A 17,010-nucleotide genomic window follows, 5' to 3' on the forward strand; every position below is an offset into this window, starting at 1 on the left:
CTCAAGCTAGAGGTTAGTTGTTCAAAAAAATTCTTTGTTAATTTATTTTCCAATATTTCGATAATCTTCGGATATCATTTTCAAGGAATGAGTGATAATATTAAATGTGAAGACGATTGTACGTATTTATAAATATAGTTGTCACTCATTCCTTGAAAATGATATCCGAAGCATATCGAAATATTGGAAAATAAATTAATAAAGAATTTTTATGAACAATTGACCTCGAGCTTGAGAAATATTTTTTTCAATTTGGATTAAACAAAAAGGTCGAAGTAAGAACTTTAAATAGATATTCAGGAAACTTTATATAGATATCAGCATCTTCTTCAATTCTATTCGATTGTTCATAAACCACATGGATTACCAGTAATCCATTTTGAAATTAAAAATAAATCAAAAAATATGTTTCATAATACGTGAATGAAAATTGTGTTTCACTGTGTTAAACATTATTTTGTTTTCAACTGATGATTAAATGAAAAAATAGATAATGATTTGTGATGACTTAAAAAACGAAAATATGAGATATACAATTTAATATTTTCTTTATATAGGATTAGTCACATCCACTGAAATCAGTTCGCTCATTGTGTTCACCAATATTCATCACTAGCCCAGCTGATCACTGTTTATATTTTTTTTCATAGACTTTAACCGCACGTTTGCCAAACTTCATACTAAAATATTTGACAATTGTGCGGTTGCTTCCAAGTGCTGGTGCCTTTTTAAGTATATCGTGACTACTTTGTTAATTACTACTTTTGTTAATAATTATTTTTGGATCATAAATGTCGGACTGCACTGGGAAACTTTTGATTTTATGTGAGAGAGATAAGACAAAATTATATCTTTTCTCTTTCTGCGTGTAAACCACTATTAAACCCCCTTCATAGGAGCACACAAGGAATATGATCGGAAAAAATTTTTTGTAGAAAAGTACGGATGGGAAGGTCTAAACGCAATACATAACGAAACCATCACACATTGAGAAATTTGACAGTCGTATATGGCTCTCTTCATTTTTTCAAATTATTCAAAAAACAAGAAAGCCGCATTAGATCAGGGATGTGTTTTATATAAACACAAGCGAAAAGTGAAATAGCTGTTTTCATCTTACGTTGCTATTGTTTTATATTAATCGTGTAAGAATAAAAAAATATAAATCAATATTATTATTCTGTTTTTTCTTATACGGATGGAATTTTTTACTTTTTCTTTAGACATTACGTACGTAAAGTGTGATCGTGTGAAGGTCCTTTAAGTGGCGGTTACACAAAAAAAAAAACATTTCTAAAATACTTTAAATTAAATAATCTTTTACCATTAGCTGTAAATTATAGATCTTTTTGTTAAAATTTATTTTTTATTAAAGAAAAAATTTCATTTTAATAAGCTATCATTTGAAAAAATCAATTAAATTATGCAGCTTCCCAGCAAAAATTTTCATTACCTAGTAATCTAGAAAGTAATATTGGAATCACATGGAAACTAATTACTTTTGGGGTGAATAACTAATTATTTTTGTTCGACGAGGTTCAAATCATATGTACCTACCTTAAACAAATTAATAAATGGTTACTAATTTGATTACAAAAACTTTGCGAAATAACTAGTTAAAAATAAACCTACAAATATGTTATGTGATACCTAGTTATTTTGGGCCGACTTTGTATGTAGAAAACAAAAAATATAAAAAATTCCTCTGCAGGGATTTGAACTCCAGCCGCTTACTCGATGCTCCATTAACATGTTGCTTTTTGTAATTTTAAGAATGGCTTTTTACAAAAATATATAAATGAATGTCATTTAAAAAAAATTAACAGTATCCATAACAAATCCAAATTGTTTTGTTCTTTACCAGTAATAACCTATTCAGCGAAATGAAATAATGTGAATGATAATGAACACTCATTACCAAGTAATATATAAAATAAATTACCAAAAATTTCAGATAGATGCTTGGTAGATTTAACACTTTTTTTGATTTAGCTGTAAAATTTTAATTTGGCATTTTATTTAGCATTTTTATAAAATATTTTTAGTATACATATTTTTTTAGTATATAAAAAATTTTTTTGAAAAAAAATATATTGGAAATAGGGAAAAATTAGAATTATGCTACACAAGCAACAAGAAATGTGAGAAAGATTGAAAATAAAGGAAAAAGATTCAGAAAGATAAGTAACTTAAAAATTCATCCAATATAAGTGAATACTTTAAAACAGCTGTCGCTGTATCAACCGAAAGTTTTTTCCCCAGGAAAGAACTATCGGCCACAGTCGAACTGTTACAACAACAATACTTTAAAATGTTATATTCTAAAATATTTTTTTGGAACCCAATGCTTTTTTATATCCACCAACTAAAATATGGGGTATATTAATTTTTTTGTTCCGTTTGTAATACTTCGAAATATTGGTCATAAACCCACAAAAGTAGATATATTCTGGGTCCTCAATAAATTCTAATACGATCTAGCCATGTCCGTCTGTCTGTTGAAAGCACGATAGACTCCGAATGGAAAGAGCTAGAGGGTTGAAATTTCACATACAAGTGGCCCCTCTAAAAACAGCATTAACAGTCATAACTTGTTTAAAAATGCGAATACAGCGATGAAATTTGACATAAGTAAGTTTCTTATGATCCACCAAAAAAATTATCTGAATTTTTCTTATGATTTCAATTACAAATTTGTTTAAAGTTTTGAGAAAAATAGATAAACTAGAAATTAGACCATAAGATTGGGAAATATTTACAATAAATTTATTTTGCAATAAATTGCCCGTTTAATTAAAATATGCATTGTTTCTTCAGAAACATTATTTTTAAAATATTATTTATTGGTTCCAATTTTTATAGGGTCTTTAATTAAGAATAAAACAAAATGGTTAGAAGTGTAGAAAAAATATAGTAAATCTAAATTAGACCCATTTGTTGGGAAACATTTGCCATTAATTAAATTTAACAAAACCTGCCTGTTGTATTACACATGGGCTGTTTTAAAAGCTTATTTTTGTTTAAAATTTTTTTCAAAAGTTCTTTCAACTGGTTACAAGAGGGTTAAAAATGCGAAAATTTATGTAAACCTATCACAAATTAATACATAATACTTTTAATGTAAAAAAATGATTTTTATAGTTTTGGCTAGGGTTTCTAAGCGGGAAAAAAATCCCGGGAATTCCCGGGAAATAATTTTTTGTAAATCCCGAGAAATTTTCTACGGGAAATTTCGGGAATTTTAAATAATTCTTTGTAGTCTTTACTTTTTATTACAAAGCTGACTCTTATTTTAATACCTAAAAATACAACTCTGTGAACCATATTAGTAAACAATATTTAAAAGTAAATGTTTAAAAAAAGTTCACGAAATATTTTTGGTAGTCATGGAGCGTACGAGTAAAGCATGGAAATATTTCTCTAAATCTACAGATTATGCGCAATGTACACTTTGCCCAAAAAGACTAATATACAAAGGTGGAAGCACAAGTGGGTTACTACGCCACTTGCGACAAGTGCACAATGTTACTTTAGAATCTGACGTAGAAAACGTTCCATCAGTGATTCCTACAACTTTATCGGGCGTTAAGAAATATTTTCAACCTATGCAATCTTTAGAGGAAATACTATCAAGATTAGCTGCCGTAGATGGATTTTCTATCCACGCGATAACTGAAAGCTACAGTCAAGAACTTAGAAAAGTTAAAAAGCAAATTATTTTAGATATAGAATCTATTGTGAAAAAAATGGTAGATTTTCTGTTGTGTTTGATGAGTGGTCTAGTATTAAGCAAAGACGGTATCTAAATGTGTGTTTGTATAGTTCCAATGGCGAAATGTTCAACTTGGGTTTAGTATACATTCCAGGCAGATGTGGCGCTATCGAAATAAAAAATATAATTGAAAACCATTTAATGACATTCAATATAGACTTTAAAAAACATATTGTATGTACAATATCCGACGGCCCTAATGTCATGAAATCATTCGTTAAAATCAGCCCCGTTCCCGGTATTTTCTGTCTTAATCATGCGATCCATCTAGCTGTAATAGACGTACTCTACAAAAAAAAATGAAAATGAACGATCGGAAGAATCAGATAATTCAAAGTATGACGAAGAAGTTGAAGTTCCTTCTTATATTATTGTGCCTAAATATTCTGAAGTGCTAAGAAATGTAAGAAAAATTATAAAAGTTTTCAAAATGAGCCCACTTAAAACAGCTTCCTTACAACAATATGTTAAATCAGAAATAGGAAAAGAAGTTCATTTGGGCTGCGATATAAGAACGCGTTGGAATTCAATTATATCTATGGTTGAGAATTTCTTAAAGGCCAAAAATTGCATAAAGAAGTGCTTGATAGATTTCAATTTAATTAACATGTGGAAAGATGAATACATACCGATTTTAAACGACTTATACGAAGTTTTATACCCAGTTAAAATAGCTGTAGAGGCCCTTGGTCGAAGAGATTGCAATTTACTGATTGCAGAAATTATCCTTGAAACGCTTTATAACGAATTGGAAAGTAAAAATAACATACTATCAACAAATTTGTTAACTTCACTAAAGTGTCGTATAAATGAAAGAAGAGACATTCAATTTTATTCTTTACTAAAATTTTTAAAAAATCCGGATGATTATAAATCAAATAATTTTTCTTATTCAAATAAAACAACCATATTATTAGCTGCTGATGAAATGTTTAAAAGACTTTTTGAAATTGAAAATCATAGTGACGACGAAACACTATTATCAGATGATGAAACCTCAGCATGCACATTTAAAGAACACCTTGAAAAGGCTATAACAAATTCAACATTAAATCCAAAGAAAAAAAAGAAGCCTGATAATGTCCTAAAAAAAGAATTTCGTATATTTGAAATAACAGGAAATCGGACGACGAATTTAAAATATTTGTATGATGCACTGCTATCTGTGAGACCAACATCAATAGAGAGTGAAAGAGTATTTTCTGTAGCAGGCAACATAGCAACAAAAATAAGAAATAGAACATCTGATGAACTTTTGAATGCTTTAATAATATTAAAATTTCATTTTTTCAAAGGAAAATAATATATGTCCTTAAATTTCACTGATCTCATTACAGTATTATACACTGCCCTTTTTTTAATATTATATTTAAAAATATATGAATTTATTTTATTATTTTATGCCTGTTATCTTTTCTTTATTTATGTTATTTGTTTTAAAATTGAATAAAATTGTTTATTTTTGTTTAAATGTGGATCTATTTATTAAAAGAAGTATTTAAATTTTAGTTAATGTTTTTTTTTTTAAATTTAATTGTAATTCCCGGGAATTCCCGGGAATAAGAATTTTAATTTTTCATTTCCCGGGAGGCGAAAAAGTCCGGGAAATTAGAAACTCTAGTTTTGGCCAAAAAACATGATAAGCACAAGACCTATGTACATGGGTTCTATTATACTTAAAACGAAGTGTATTAAAAATAATTATATCTTTATTTGGCCATTATAATACAATTACAAATAATATTCTAATTTACCGAGGTGACGATGATGAGCCCCTTAAGTGTTACAGACCAGAGTTTCTTGTGGAAGTTCTGGACTACAGGCTAATATAGGGCTAATTAAAAGCTATACGGAAGCAATAGGAGGATTACCAAAGTAAAAATTAATTTTATTTTGATATTTTTATCACTTTAAAAGTGTTTGACTGTCTCTTTCAACATTTTTGAAATGTCCATATAAATATGTACATGTGTAATTTATAACCTAATACTTGCATGTGAAATATTTATCATTAAAAATATTAAATAATTTTTTATTCAAAAATTATTTATTTCCTATATTTTAGTTAAACACTATTCCCCGTATTCATAAAGATATAGATATTACGCACATTTGCCATACAAAATTCCTACAATAAACCATCAATAACTTTATCAGGCATTTATGAGTATGAGTTTTTGTGCTATAATGCTTTTGATTCATAGCAATGATATTTTAAATCTTGATATTTTTGTCCCGATACAGATTATTTCTCAATTTTTTTTATATGTTTAAAAAAGTTGAGGACGAAGTCATGGGAATGTTTTCACCACATTTCTAATATTGTTTCCAATATAACAATTTATAAGCACATACATTAGACTGACTCACACTAAATGGTGCTTGAGTGTTGTCTGTTCTTGGTATGGACAGTTTTCAAGAAAATAAGATTGCCAACACATTTAAGTATATGGATGCTCGTTAGTTCCTTTTTTCTTTAAGCAAAAAAAAAGAGCTGTTTCTGTGCGTTTTGATACTTATTCTCCCTAGACTTAACAAAAGCAAAATTTAGCTTTTCGTATAGATTGATCTGGTCTAATGTAACTTAAAAATTATGACAAAATTGCTATTCGTGTAATTTATGTATGTATATTGTGTTCTAAAAATTCCATTGCAATTGAACTGAAATCCAATTAAAAACTAATTTTTTAAACTATTGCCCTCAAATTTATCGCTAAGCGTCGCTTTTAGCCTCAGGTCCAACTTTCATTTAGCAATCTAAAATATTATAGTTTGCTCAGGTTCCGACTAATTATTAGCTATTAATATTAAATAAATGTTATTCTATTTTCATCCAATAGTCGGGAAATAATTTTAAAAAATTTAATTTAAAATATCTCTTAAAGGCATTTTAAACGACACATATAAAAACAATTATAAACCAATATTAAGAAGGAACTATTCCAGTTTACAGATACTTATTTCATTTTCTAATAATATCCCAAATGAATCAATGAAAATTACAATAGCCAAAAAAACTCATACTTACAGTTATTTCTATTACCGCCAAAAAGCACATGGAAACGTAAAAAGTCTGGCCGACCACCAAAATATTTACCATTTTGATTTAGTACTTCTCGAATTAAATCCAAATTATTCACAATTAGACAACGGGTTGTACCCAATGTTAATGAATAAACATTTCCAAATTGTTTTGCTAACTCTGTAAATCCCTGAAACGGTACATCATAACGACCTAACAGGTATAAATTTCCTAAAATTGGCCATGGCAATGGGCCCGGTGCCTGCTTATATTCATTAACATTGATTTTTGCAGCATTCTTTTCTTCAACACAATTGTTAACATTTGCCGTCTTTTTATTCGATAAATTTTCAGTATTTTTTATTCGCACTTTTCTAACACATTCATAAACAACTTTCAAGTATCCATACAAACAAATAATAGAAGCTATTAAAAATAATACGATCCAAATTAATCCCATATTTAAAGAATATTTATGGAACTTTTGTTTTTCTGTAGTATTATTATTGCAAAAAAAATAATAAAAAAATCACTGTTAATAATTGTTTATCCTTCGACTTTTTATATATTATTCTCGAATTCCAGTGTTTATTTAAATCGTTAATTAAAACCCGATATTTTTCCGCTTTAAATATTCAACACGGTTTATTGACCAAATTATAACTGAAGTCAAAATGAACATTGACATTGCTTTTATATGTAGGTATGTATGTATTTTAATGATGAGAAATAAGTTTTTGTTTATTATTGAAGTACATCCATCCATACCCTGTAGTTCTAGATGGATGTCCCAAACTAGTGATTTTTTATTACTGTAATATTGTCCGTACTCACTAGGATGAAGTTAATTGGCTATGATATCCAGTCTTCATTTGATTTCAAGTTTACAATTGACTTTTTGACAAATGTCTTCTTAGTATGTGTTAAATTCTACTAAAAATGGTTTATTACCTAAAGGTAGGAAAAATGTAGTAGTGGTTAAATATTTTTGAATGATGCTATCTAAAAGAGGTAAATTATGAAACTTAGAGGTAGATTCCTCGATACATAGATATTTCGGAGCTAGGATATATATTGGCTCTTTGAAAACGGCTGGGTAGATTCATGGATGCGATGTACTTACACATACTTTTGCAATGATTGTAAGTACTACAAGCACTGAGTAAATTGTAAATGGATAAATTACTCCTAAAAAAAGAGAGAAACAACTGTTGCCAGGGAAACCAAAATATTCAAATTCATGTTTTTGTTGGTGCCAGAACAATATTGGTATCGATGAGAGCATATTTTGCAAGATTTGGCTTTTGTGTCATATTTTACACTTTTAGTGTATATTTTAATGTTTTGTGCTTATACATTTTTGTATATTATATTTAAACTTTATTTTTTATTTTTAAATTTTAAGAGAATATTTTGCACTTAAAACACATTTTAAATACGTTAAAAATACTTTTTATAACATATTTTGGTTTCCCTGATTATTACGAATAAGAAACAGAACAGTATTCATGTTTAAAATTATGTGAGTATTCATATATCAACACATATGTTAAGTCGTTTGGCTATATGTAAGTCTGTTCACGCACTTGTACTTATAGGTCTGCATAAATATGTTTGTAAGTAAGTAGGTAGTATAATGCTACTTACATACCTACATAATATATAACATATGTATGTAAGTAAAGTGCCACAGAGTAGTTTATGAATTTTGGATGGAATTTTGCAAACAAATATCATGAAAAAGGTTCTAGAATTGAGTTTATTTCTAACACGACAATAACTCACAATACCATTCTTAAGACTTTAAATGTGCATCCTTTATAACAAAATAAATTTTAAATTTTTACCCAAGTGACAAAGTAATACAAAATACAACATATGTATTTATTTGTTTATGCTGTTTAATATATGAACATACATACTTGTAAATGTACATATGTACAAAATTACGTCCCAATAAAACTAAGGTTTATGTCACATCTAAAAATATTTGTTATTTTTGACTTTTTTAATATTTCTTACAATAAATTTTGGTATCAAATTGAAAATGTTGTTGTAAATTCATTGTTACTTTGCACCATAGTTATATGTTTAGTGTTTTTCATTTCGTTTATATTTAATTCCTAAACAAAAATTTAATAGAACAGTGATTTTAATTTATCAGTTCCCGCCATTTTTTGTATTTGTTTGCTACTAATAAAGTTAGTATATTCTAATACAAAATTTTTTATAAATAATAATATATCTATTTGTAAATCTGTTTGTTTGTTCGTCAATCATGCCTAAAAGGCTGGACTGATTTTCTTTAAATTTGTAACAAAGTTAGATCTATACTTGGAGGATGTTATAAGCTTCTCTAATAAGTTTGACTAGGAGGGAACAAAAAGGAGGTAAAATGGGTTAAAAACAAAAAAAAACTTTTAATAGTAAATATTGATTTGGTCTATTCTTAAGCAAACGTAGTTTCGAATAAGTTTTTTTAATTTATCAGTAATATGCCTTTGCGAAGGTTGCATCAGAAGGCGACAAAAAAAAACCCAATGGTGAAAAAATTATTATTATAATTTGTAAAATTTGAGATGTAGTTTTTTTGAAAGTTATATGCTTTTTAAATGTTTGCAAAGCATAATTAAAGAGGGAAAGAAGGATATACGTGATTTTTAGTGTCCGACCGAACCTTCGGGTACGGTTTCGGAGTTCGGTAAAAAGTGAGGTTCGGCCAATATATATATAATATATATATATATATATATATATATATATATATATATATATATATATAATATATTATATATAATATATTATAATATATATATATATATATATTATATATATATATATATATATATATATATTTATATATATATACATATATATTATACATATTATATATATATATATATATATATATATATATATATATTTATATATATATATATTATATATATATATATATATATTTATATATATATATATATATATATATATATAATATATATATATATATATATATATATATTATATATAATATATATATATATATATATATAATATTATATATATTATATTTTTTTTTTTTTATTGTATCATTTTTATTTCGATACATATTTTAAACAAAATTTGGATCATAATAGCCCCTATTCTGCATTTCAATTCGAATTCAATTCAAAATTTTCTCCGTTTGGAAACTTTGGTATTCTGCATTTCGATTCGACTCTCCGTCACATAAACAACAACAACATAAACAGAACACACAATCGTAAAGCATTGAAACAAAATTGAATTGCTTCTTTTTCTTACGATTCAGTTGTTAGTTGGAATACCTTTTTACGATAGTTGTGTAATTGAATGAGTAAACGTAATTGAAATGCAGAATAGGGATGAATATAATCATGTATAACAATATTATGATAAATACAAAAATATCATAATGAAATATTTTGACGGTATTTAATCATAATATGATATTTTAAAATTGTTACAATAAGGATAAAAAGTTAGGACTACAATCGTAATTTTAAACACAACCATGTTTTTTCTCTGCGTGCTCTTACAGAGAATTATATCATTGTCAATAAATCCTTTAAAAACCAAAAATGAATTTATTAAATATATGCTTATTAAAGACCCTCTTCAAAAAATCTCCCGGATGTTTATATTTTGATTTAAAATGTCATTATAAATTTATTACTTTTCAATCATAAATGCGTTTTTCATATAAGAAAAAGTTTGTGTTCACCGAACTTTAAAAACCCAACAAAGTTCGGGTTCGGCCGAACCTTCAAATTTACCGAAGTTCGGTCGGACTCTAGTGATTTTCTTTAAAAATGTCCTACAGGACTCAAATTCTCAATATCAATTTCTGGTTTGATACAAAATTTTATAAACAATTAAATTAAATCAATTCAATGAAATTTTATTTGTTGCTTTAAAAGGTCGCAAAAAAACAATTTTTATATAGATCTTCTGCAAATAAGTTTGAAAAATTGTCAAAAAATTATTTGTGAAGTATTTTCCAAAAATCTCTTAGTGAGAGATAGTTAATTAGTTTAAAAGGAGGATGTACATTAGAGTGGGTCGGTCTCTATGGACAAAAAAAAGTTGTGTCAGTCACCCCCTAGAATTAAAGATATTTTAATAACATTTCTAAAAATATAAAAATTATTTTTTTGCCACGCCTAGAAATACCGTCCTTTTTGTTTTTAATATATAACGTCGTCATTTTAAGTCCGATCGTTACATATGATATATCATTATTTATGGGTTGGATGTTGCTACATTTCACCCTTTTGCCATTAAAAAGCGTCGAAACACTTTTTTTGAAAATATTATTATTTTTTCACTTACAAACCCTTTCAGATCCTACTTCCTATTGAAAAAGAGGAAAATTTATTATATTTTATAGCACTATAGTGGTTTAGCTTTGTCCATCCGACTTGTAATCAAACTATAAGTCAAAATTTTCCAGATATTTCGATACAAATAGGCTGATATTTCTCATTTTACCCAAGAACGAAGTTGTTTGAAAATGGATTAAATCGTTCCATTATTCCCCTAGCCCTCATACAACCGTACTCGTCGTATAGGGCTTTGGAGCTCTTAAAAATGGCTTAAAGGTCATTAATTTCCTCTTAAACACTACAATTAGGATGAAATTCTGCAAATCTATCTCTTATAAGAAAATAAATCAAATACCAAATTTTAATAGGATCGATCCATAATTGATTATAGCTCTCTTTCAGAAAATCAGTTTTTCATCAATAATAGTATATGGAAATTAAGACAAAATTCAATATAAATGATATATTAAAAAAATAAATCATATTTTATATTATGCTCATATCTGGTATCATATGGTATTATTTATTATAAATAATGGCTAATTTATAATAAAAATATTAATCACATTTTATAAAAATTATTATAAACATTTTTAAAAATTGTTAAAAAAAGAAACATACAAGTAGTTGTATGGAAAATATTTTTATAAAACTTAACATAACATTTTAATTTTTCATAGATTTTTATAAAATAAAAAGTTAATTTTTTTTGTACCGACGTGATTTTGTTATATTATAGAATTAAATGCCGAATAAAATGATATTTCTTTTGTTAATATAGCGATAAGGATGCAATTTTTTGTATTGGAAATTAATTAAAAAAAAATTTACCATATCCCCAGCAAATAATATTTAGACATAAAAGTGAGCATTTTAAAAGCCTATATTTCATGTAATTAAATGTATTTTATTTCAGTATAGCCAAAATTTTAGATTTTGGGGAAGGATCCGAGATATCAGAAGTCGGGCATAGAATGTTCGTCTAATTTAAAAATCATCTAAGGGTGAAATGTAGCTACATCCAAGCCATAAATATTGATATATCATATGTTACGATCGGACTTAAAATGGCGGCGTAATATATAAAAAACAAAAAGGGCGGAATTTATAGGCGTGGAAAAACAAATATTTTTTTATATTTTTGAAAATGTTATTAACATATCTTTAATCGTAGGGGGGAGACTGACTCAACTTTTTTTCGACCCACCCTAATGTACATACAGTGTCTCTCATAAGTATTCGAATTTATGTATAATGTAAAAAGAAACCAATTTTAATAACATATTTTGTATGCAAAATTAATTAATTTGTTTAATTCTTTAGACAGTCCTTAGCTTTGATATCACGCTTTTTAAAACTTTAAAAATTCACATTTACTTAAATTAATTTAGCTTTATTTAAAAAAAGTCCATAAAATACCTCACAAAAGTATATAAATTTTTTTCTGTATTTCATATTTAACTATATTATACGAAACACAAAAATTAGAATCGAATGGTTTTTTTTGCTAAAAATTGTTTTGAGGGGTAAATATCAACCGAATCGATATAATTTTTGACCATTTGGTCCACAATTTTGGGGCATTTGTACCATGTTTTTATGTAATATCATTAAAATGGCGATTTTTGGCCATATTTGTATTTTTTCTCAAGTCCGTTTTTATAATACTAGGGTCAAAAATTTTCGGGGAAACTTGTCTTCTATATATTGTTTTAGATATCAGCTGTTATACATTTTAAGTTTTCATTATATTGTGGAAGTGTACAAATCCAAAACATGCCTCGCAGAAACGTCATTCAATATAGTGGAATCATTCTTTTTATAACCAATTGCCTTTAGGCTGAATGTCACCATATCATTATGGTCTAACTCAAAAATATTGATATCTGTTTAAATATTATCTACTATGATCAAAATAAGCCCAAAATTTTTTACATACAGTGTTGTTGTAATAGGCAACATAATCGTGAATGTTATGAGTAGTAAAAACTAAAATCTACTGTATAAATAGTAGGGTATTCAATTATTCGGGTTTTTGTCTTATTCGGTTTATTCGACAAATAATTATTTGAGGTTTTACGTTAGCCGGTTTATAATCGGATAATTAAAAATTATTCGGTTATTCGAATAAAAGGAAACTAGATGTTATTATTGCTTTTAACAATAATTTTCTTCATATACACCCTGTAACAATTTTGAAAAAAGCATTCACACATGAAAAAGTTGATAAGCATGTGAAAATAAATTCCTCTTATAGAATTGCGTACTCCGATTTTTATGTCCTTATAAAAGGATTTCAAAGTTTAAAGGACTACAAACGAATATTTAAAACATTTATATATATTTTATAATGCCAATGTTGTACATTCTATCTATGTATTATTTACCTGTCTCACTTAGAGAAAAAACAAAACAAAAATTAAATATAAAAAGGTTTCATTTACGACTCAAAAACTTTTAACTACTTTTTTGTGACAAATTTTCTTTAAGATTTCCAATTCTTTCTTGATGATCTTGATGATTTGAAATAAATTATATTATTTCGAAGCAGAGGAACTTAGCTTCATTTGAAATTAATATTAATACCAACTTTTTAATATAAATTTGGAATTCCATTTCTTGAAATTGGATGTCTTTTAAAGTTTAAAGTCCTTTTACAGGAGCATAAGAGCTGATTATGAAAAACTGAGTACACAGAGCTAATACTAATGGTCCACAGTTTCCTGTACGTATAGATTTTTTTCATGTTTATAAACAAAAATATTATTTTCACTTAAATTCTTTGTTTAGTTTTTTATCAAATACTAGAAATTATTCCTGTTAATGTGAAATGCTTTTCTATATAAAGACATTACTGTTTTTAAGATTTTCAACGAGTTCTAGAATTCATACGTTCCATTGAACACTAGTTCAACTATAACTGTTGCTGAAAACTTATTAGAAATACTTAAGAATACAACAATGTTCTCAAAAAAATTGGTTGTAAAAATAAAAGCGATATAATTATGTCCATGATTTCTTTTCAAAAATCATCAAATATATTTTCTTTATTATAGAAAATTGATTAAGAAATTAAGAAAAGAAGAAAATTTATTATAAAAATATTAAATTTGTAGAAAATACATAGTAATTTTACTGCTAAATAGTGAGTTTTTCTTAATCGGTTAATTGATAGAAATTATTCGGATTATTCGTTATTTGAAATTTGACTATTTTCATTTATTCGAACGATTAATCGTCAAAAATTAATCGATTAACCGAACGACGATTAATCGTTTGAATACTCTAATAAATAGGATGACTTTTTGTTAAGGCATGTTTTGGAGTTGTACACCGCTACGATGTCTTGAAGATTTAAAATATATTAATGCTAATATCTATAATTATATACTTATACTAGCAAACTTTGATCATAGTGGTACGAAAAGGGACTTAAGATCCAGATAATTCAATTAGAAAAACAGATCCTTATATCAAAAATTATCATTTTGAGATACCTCAAGGAATTTATTAAATCCTAATATTAAATTTTAGTTTTATCTCTTAAAAAAATAGAAAAAAATGGCAAATATGGTCAAAAGTCATAATTTTAATGATATTATATAAAAGGATGGTAGAAATGCCCCAAAATTGTGGGGCCCACAATGTGGGCCAAATGGGCCAAAAATATATCCTTTCGGTTGATAGTAACCCCTTAAAACAATTTTAAGCAAAAAGACCATTCGATTCTAATTTTTGTGTTTCGTAAAATATGGTCAAATATGAAATACAGGAAAAATTCGAATACTTTTGTGAAGTAATTTTATGGACTTTTTAAATACAGCTAAATTAATTTAAGTAAATGTGAATTTTGTAAATTTTAAAAAGCGTGATATCAAAGCTAAGGACTGTCTAGACAATTTAACAAATTAATTTATTAATTTTGCATACAAAATATGTTATTAAATTTGGTTTCTTTTCACATTATACTTAAATTCGAATACTTATGAGAGACACTGTATATACATCAAATCCGAAGAAATACACCTAGGCCTCTATCGGGCCTGTTGTGCGCTCGTTAACCAGTGAGGTGAGAATTGAACCAACCACCTCCGATCTCCCAGACTAGAACACTAACCTGAGAGGTAAAAGAGTATAATTTTTTATTCCGTAAATGTTATGGAAGTTTTGTTATGTCAACCAATATTTCTGAAAGTTTAAACTTTTTAGAGACGATTATTGTCTCTGATCATTTGCATAATTTAACTTTAGAGTCCGACCGAACTCCAAATTTCGTTCGGTACCAAACACCGAACCCGAACTTCGGTAAATTTGAAAGTTCGGCCGAACCCGAACTTTGTTCGGTTTTCAAAGTTCGGTGAACACGAACTTTTTTATTAAATGAAAAACTCTTTTATGATTAAAAAGTAACAAATTTATAACAAAAAAAAAAATCCAAAATATAATAATTAGCAATTGGGTCAATTATCAACTAATTCCGAATTCCAGAGAGTGATAAATTTCTAATAACAAACCATTTTTGTGAATGGTTTTTTATTGACAATGATAATGATATACAGTGTTGCCAATTTAGCACTTTTAGTGCTAGATTTAGCATATTTTCAACTCATTTAGCACCCAAAAATATAATCTAGCACCTAGCACCCTTTCTAGCATTTTTCAAATATTTTTTGGCACTTTTTTAGAACTATTTATAATATATTTTACATATTTTGTTTTCGTCATTTTTTAGTTTTTTCTGTAAAAATTTGTTTACAAAATATGTGTAATATAAAAATAAGTATTTGTAGAATTATCGATTCGTATAATATTTAAAAGAAATAATTTGTATATGATTTTTATAATTCAAAAATTCTAAACATTTTTTAGAGCTATTTAAATTATCCCAAAAAATCTACTACTAACAATAATTGTTTCAATATAGATACTATAGAGAAATTCGCGCCACAGGACCAGAATATATCAAAACAAGTAGGAAAGTATAGACGGGCATGGCCGACCATATAATACCCTACACCATGAGTATATTTTTAAAATTTTTACTTTTTATAAAATTTTTATTTTTGTAAAGAAACTTTTATGTTGAATATTACCATAATTCCAAAATATTTAAGCCATTTATTGATAAAAAACTAAAATTTATAAATGAGGCATTATATAGGTCAAATATGGGCCGATCCTCGGTAAATTTGGGAAAAGGATATATTTCTAAATAACAGTTAGTTTTGTTGAGTTTCATTGCGATACAAATGGTTACAAGTCAATTTTAGACGTTTAAGTCATTTTTTGAAGGGGGGTTTGTATGGGGGCTAGGGTCGAATATAGGCCGATCCTTACGAAAATCTGAAGTATCATTTATACTAATATAAAACTTATTTGTGCCAATTTTTAGAGAGATAGCAGAATATTTGACGTAATTATAGCATAAAAAGTTCAAATCGGGAGGTACGGTTGTATGGGGGCTAGGTGAAATAATGGACCGATTTCAACCATTTTCAAGAGGCTTCGTCCTTGTGCCAAAAAACATGCTTGGTCCAAATTTCATCAAATTATCTTGAAAATTGCGGCCTGTACCTTGCGCACAAGGTTTACATGGACAGCCAGCCAGCCAGCCAGCCAGCCGGACAGACGGACATGTCTTAATCGACTCAAAAAATGATTCTGAATCGATCGGTATACTTTAAGGTGGGTATTGGACCAATATTTTTGTATGTTACAAACATCAGCACAAACGTATAATACCCTCCCCACTATAGTGGTGTAGGGTATAAAAATTAACAATGCATAGTACATACGTTTTTAAGAGTTTTCCATTTTTTGGAATTGTAAGAATATGTATGTTAACAAAAAAGTTTTACAAGTTATCACAAATTGGT

The 17,010-nt window shown here is 27.2% G+C and overlaps 1 pseudogene; it reads right to left on the reverse strand.

The window, feature by feature from the left end:
- LOC111686006 overlaps positions 1–7,438 on the reverse strand; it is a 48,683-nt pseudogene extending 41,245 nt beyond the window's left edge.
- Between the last annotated feature and the right edge of the window lie 9,572 nt (positions 7,439–17,010).

This window comes from Lucilia cuprina, chromosome 4 (genome assembly GCF_022045245.1).
Source record: "Lucilia cuprina isolate Lc7/37 chromosome 4, ASM2204524v1, whole genome shotgun sequence".
In the NCBI taxonomy this organism is placed as follows: domain Eukaryota; kingdom Metazoa; phylum Arthropoda; class Insecta; order Diptera; family Calliphoridae; genus Lucilia; species Lucilia cuprina.